The sequence below is a fragment of the Scomber scombrus genome, chromosome 8, assembly GCF_963691925.1.
Source record: "Scomber scombrus chromosome 8, fScoSco1.1, whole genome shotgun sequence".
NCBI classification, from domain to species: Eukaryota; Metazoa; Chordata; class Actinopteri; order Scombriformes; family Scombridae; genus Scomber; species Scomber scombrus.
The window spans coordinates 21470899-21477030 of NC_084977.1; positions in this window are offsets into that span (position 1 = coordinate 21470899).

The following is a 6132-nucleotide window of genomic DNA, read 5'->3' on the forward strand; positions in this document are numbered from 1 at the left end:
TTCTACATCAGAATGGCCAACCTGGTAACAACACAGAGTAGAAACGGAGGAGCAGTGAAACAAAGGGAACTCTTAATGACATTTAAATTCTTGAAATGGGTGGCGTTCTTCATAAATACCAGTCATGTTTATAGAAACGAAAAAAGTCCTAGGAAACAAGATGACTTATCTCATAAAAGATACAGGTCACTCTCAGCTAACCACACATACATCACCACAGTAATTATAACTGTTGCATAATCACTATCAATGCCCCATTGAACCAGATTGAACACATTAGCACAATAAATCATCCTCTCAAATTGAAAGAAAAACTGATTAATGGTGTTTTAGGTTTCACTTGATATGAACAGACAGACAGATACAAGCTTAAATGTATCTATCAGTATGTGAAACTTGCTCTGATCATTCTACTTATTGATAAGAAACGCTTTTCTAATGTGTTTTCAATTTAAGTAATGGGGCAGAAACTACACAGTCCTCGTTTTGAGCAAAAATGTAGTACAACGTTTATCTGTAGCTGATTGTAAACCAGCAAGCAAGTGGTTTATTTCACATGAAAACTTTGTTTAGTTCAAGGTTTCTGTGGAAAGTTTTTAAGCTACGAAATCACCTAAAGTTAGTGAAACATGGTGGTTTCGGTTAAGTGATGATAAACATGTTGTGCTTTAAGTCATTGCAGACTTATTCTGTGTTAAATCAAAACTATGATCTTTCCTAAACCCACACACACTGCCTTAACATGACCATTAAGAAGCTTTTTATGTATTTATTTTGGGGCTTGATTGGGGCGTGATTACTTAGCATGGTGGTCGAGTGGTTACTCGACCACCAGGGCGCTCCCATAAAGAAGTTTAATATTGCTGCAGACACCACCAGCAGATATTGTAGTTCAAGATTATAAAAGAGAAATTATCAAGTGGGAAAATTAACAGCAACATTTTGCCACATTTACATCCAAACAGGGTTTTAAAAAGTAGTGTGAATTTTTTACAGCAATTTTTACTCACTGAACATTTTACTCACATTTCACTTTTTTCTTTTAATTTGCTCCTTAAAATTCATTTTTATCAACTGGCTTTGACATCTTTTTATACTTAATGCACATTGTATACATTTTTGTTTTTTACGTACGTCTGTTTTACAGTTTTCTGCCATGTCTTTTACTCTTGTATCTCTGTTTTATTGTGCATTTTATCTAAAGCACTTTATTATTATGATAACGACAATTATTATTATTAATGTTAATAATATGTGTTCATCAGGCAGATCCAGTCCTGGCTGACTTAAATGAAATCTGTCAGAGTGTGGACCAAGAGACACCAACACAAGTCAGAGAAAATCTTTTATTTTATTTTTTTTAATCAGTGGACTTTTTCGTCAATACCATGTTTTTATTTTAATTTAATTTAATTTTCTGTTCTTTCTTTTCTTTTAACAGAATGATGCCTTATTGGTTCTAGATGAGAGTTCAGCCCCTCCACCTGAGGTAAATGAAATAAACTAAATGTTGCACATCTTTTAAAACGCACTACATGCCTTCCTGAGTTTCACTATTGAACATCTGTAGACAAAAGAGGATCCAGTTGTTGAAACAAAACTCTTTTTTTTCTGACAGTTTTTCACTATTATTTTTAGGTTTCAGCTCATGAGTACGTGTTCAGTCCACAACCAGAGTCTTCATTTGGACAAATTAAACAGGTACGATTAATAGAACTTCATATCTAACATGGGAGGGATTTTATCCAAACTGCTCCTCAGTGCCTGGTCCAACCAAACGCCTTGACACAAAAATATGAACATTTTTCATCATTTTTAAAATATTGTCAACGCAAACCACAATGGTCACATTTGTCCCTGTGAAAAAACTACCAAAAGAAGCTCAAAAATACATTATTATTATAAAGTGATGAGCCGATTGGGTTACAAAATAGCAAATTGTGAGTGTGTTTCCTGTTCAAACTACAGTTCATAACATTTAAAGTGAGCTAGTTAGTTAGCTGATCAGCCTTTAAGATCATGCATGTTGTGAACAAATGAGAGAAGTAAAAGTATTTCCATTTCATTTAGATTTGTATATTATTTAAGATGTATCAATAGCCTTCAGCCTTAAAACATTTCTGCATACTTATTGCTTCATGTATGTCTGTTTGGCTCCACTCTCAACTATGCAAACTACAGCTAAAACTTCAACTCAAAATCTGCCTCATACAAAATGAAATTTATTTGTTTTTTTATTGTTACTAAATTAAAAACACAGACTTCATCTTCTCTGTTTTTTGTCTGCAGACTTCTTCCAGTAATGAGCTGATGGAAGTCTTCTCCATCCAGTTGGAGGGGCCGATGATGCCCACACAGAGCGAATGTGCCAGTCCGCCAGGTCAGTTACACCACGAGATGAGGAACTGATACAGTATGTTTTTACCCTGAGTTAAAGCAGGTTTTCTTCTTAAAAACAGGAATAAGTGCTTCCAAACAACCTTTTTTTTGTGCTGCTTTTACAACTTTCCTCAATTTCTCTATTAATGTTTTAAAGATTATTACAGCAAGAAATCACTAAATGAATTTACATGTGCTTTTCAAAAATAAATGGGATGTATTTGGATAATTTTCAATAAACTTTAATACACTGGGCTTTCTAAATGTGACACATTTATTTCCTGGTTTTTCTTACGACTGATAATTAGTTGTACTTTGTTGAATCTGACAGATTTAGCTCTGTTCTGTCTGTGGATTTAGTTGGTTTGCTTTTAAAGGGGACAGCTCCAAAAAATGGACATAGAGCATTTTTAAAGGCACAACATACAGTATGTAGTTACAGTCCCTGTTGCCATCACTTCAAGGCCAGCATTCATGCAGATGTAATGTGCCATCATGCAAATAAACACATAGAAAACAGGCTGTTCCATCATAAAACTAGAGGACCATAAAACAAACAAACGTTCACTACTTCCCTCATCAGGTTGACTCGCTTTTGGTACCGTCATGACGTATTGAATCAGTGCTTTGACACTTCTGTAGTGTGAAAAACACACATCACACTGTGGTAGTGAAACTGTGTTTCAGTAGAAAATGATTGTAGTGGTATAGAGCCTGCAAACTAAAACTTCAGTCACATCAAATAACAACAAATCAGTCTTAATCTGGTCAGAACTAAACACTTCGTCCTCACCCACATACAATATAATATATATAATTAAATTATTGGATATCTCCAGTCATTATACTCATAAGAAATCTTTTATCCTCATAATTTCATTACATTTACACACAATCGGTTGGCTGAAGTACTGCCTAACTAGCACTAACCCTCCACATGTACATAATATACTGTACATTATTACAATATACATAAGTATACATTGTGATAAATTCATGAGATCAGACAGGAAAGTGGATGACTTGACGCCATACACTGATTCTCAAACAGCTGGCCCTCAACTGACCTCTGACCTTTGTCCTGGAAGTCAGAGAAAGGAGAGATTTCCCTGAACATACAGTTTTTTCCCCCATGATCACTCTGTATACATTTTCTGTGACGTGCACGCTCACTGTGAATACTATAATTCCCATGGTTGAGGCATGTTTTAATATTTCATACAGTAAGACAGAAGAATGTGAACTGTTTGCTGTGCATAAGTGACGTAAGAGATAATCTCACAGATATTCAAATGCTCAGTTCCCACACTAGAAGATTAAATTATTTTCCTCCTCTGTCCCTCCTCTTGAGAAAAATCATGAAACGCAGAAGAAACACAGCAAGAAACAGAACCAGATCCAGAACCTTTTAGATTTTAGATATTTTGTTGAAGCTCTTCTCTGGTCTACATGTGAGGAGGCGGCAGTGTGATGTTCATGTAGTTCAGCCAAAGTTCAGAGTGTAGAGGTTAGGGTAGAGGATGGTAATATGTACATCTTCCAGGCCTGGGTTTACAGCCTTTTTTTCTTGTGTTTGTCTGATTATATTAGCAAACAATCACAACAGTTTTTACCTTCAACTTTAACCAAGCTGTTTTATTTCCCTTAATGAATCACACATGTCCAATAGAGGTGAAATGCAATAATCAAACAGTAATTAAAAGGTTGTAAAATAACCTTTAAAAAGTTTATCAAAGAAATCCGGAAGTTAGCAAAATGCCAGGAGACGCATAGATCTCATGTCTGTATGGTAAACATGAAACCAGAAGAGGATTAGCGTAGCTTAGTATTAAGAGACTGTAAACAGCTAGTCTACCAGCACATCTAAAACTTACTAATTAACACATTATATGTTCATTAGTTTAATCCGTAAAAACAGAAGTGAAAAAGCAACAAGAGAAGTATTAAACAATTAAACAACTGATTGTTTCAGCACGAATATGAGCATCCTCTTAAGCGAGTGAGTTGTGGTGAATATGTTTGATTGGCCGAGGGAGTATTTTGTTGCTCTCGACTGTTAACAGACAATAATATATAACTGTTCAATTAAAGCAGATTTGAGTTTTAAGATTAACTTATTTTCTCTGCTTCAGTTCCTCCAGAATCTCAAAAGCCAACGTTGTCCACCTCTCAGATCCTCTCCATGTACCCCACACAGCCAGTAGGGGGTTCTCCATACTCCTCTCCCGCATACTCTCCCCTTGCAGCTCCCTGGCCCACCATGCCTGGCAACATGGCTCCGTGGCCAGCAGCAGGCATCGTTGCTCCCCCTGCAGGCAGCCAGATTCAGGCTCACAACTCGCAGCCCGGAGGCATGATGAGAGGAAACCCAATCAACTACCTGGCTCCGCCTTCTGCTGCTAATGGGTACCACACCCCTCTAAACCCCGCCTACCCCCCTCCTGCAACAGCAACACTGCAGTCAGTGTCGCCCCCTATGGAGCAGAATCTTTTCCTGTTATAAACTGGTTAGACTGGGGGAAATGGTTAGTGTGGTTTGGATTAGGAATAAAATTATAATTAAAATGGCTCTATGGCTTTTGCTTTGCTTTTGTTTTATCATCTATTTTAATTTTTAGAATTTAGCTGCAATGATTTTAGAGGTGCAATGTCCGTTTGTGGGGTGATCCAGTCTGAAATATCTCAACAACAACTTAAATAACTGACATTTAGAGAGTCATGATGCCCAGAGGATGAATCCTGCTGCCTTTTCCTATAGCACCACCAGCAAGTAAAAATGTTCTCTCATATTGTGAAATGACTCAAAAATGATGAATTTGCAAAGACTTTTGTACAGACATTCATGGTTCCCAGACAATAATCTTAATGACATTGCTAATTTGTCTAAAACCACCATGAAGTTAACATTTTTGGGTGTTAGTGAAATGTTTATTGCTTCTATGAGGTTTTTTTGTTCAGAAATGTAAGCATTAGTAGTAAATAGTAAGTAAGGAATAGTAAAAACTTTGGTGATCTCATCCCCGTCATTTCATCGATATTTTATGGTTCATGCAAATTCATTACATCAGTCTCAGCTGTACTTTGTGTTTAGTGTCACTTATTACAAGATTACAACACTGAAACAAGTTGAGTTATGAGGACATTTTCTGTCAGTTTAAACTGGAAAATATGGGAGATCTGAAAAGATAATTGTCCTGCTCTTGTTTCTCAAAAAATGTGTGGAAAGTGAGACTGAATTATTATTGATGTCAACACTTGATCCATATCACACTTTGATTCTCCTGCATTTTCACAGTTTGTACTTGATTGTATCTAATACCTCAAATTATTTTTCCTTTCTTTCTTTGATTTCTGAACCTTACTTTTTTTAAATTGTCTTTAAAATTGTACATACAAAATCAAATACAGAACACAAAAGAAGCTTACAACCTACTTTTAGTTCATTTTACTTGGTTTCATTTATTATTTTTTTAAAGACAATATTTCAGATTTTCTTTTAATTTTTTGCACACGTGATATGAAAAAAATGCATAAATAGGGGAGATAAAAATGAATAAACACACATTTTGCCAGAGTGACAAAAAAAACTAATTTTTCTTTGCTATATTGAAATATCCCATAACACATATTCTGTACATTATCAAACATATGACGGATTAAAGCCTGACCTTTTAAGAAGACACAAAACAAACTGGCAGTTGAATGTTTCTCCACAGTTAATCTCATGTTGTGCTGCTGTCAGTCACCTAGTGG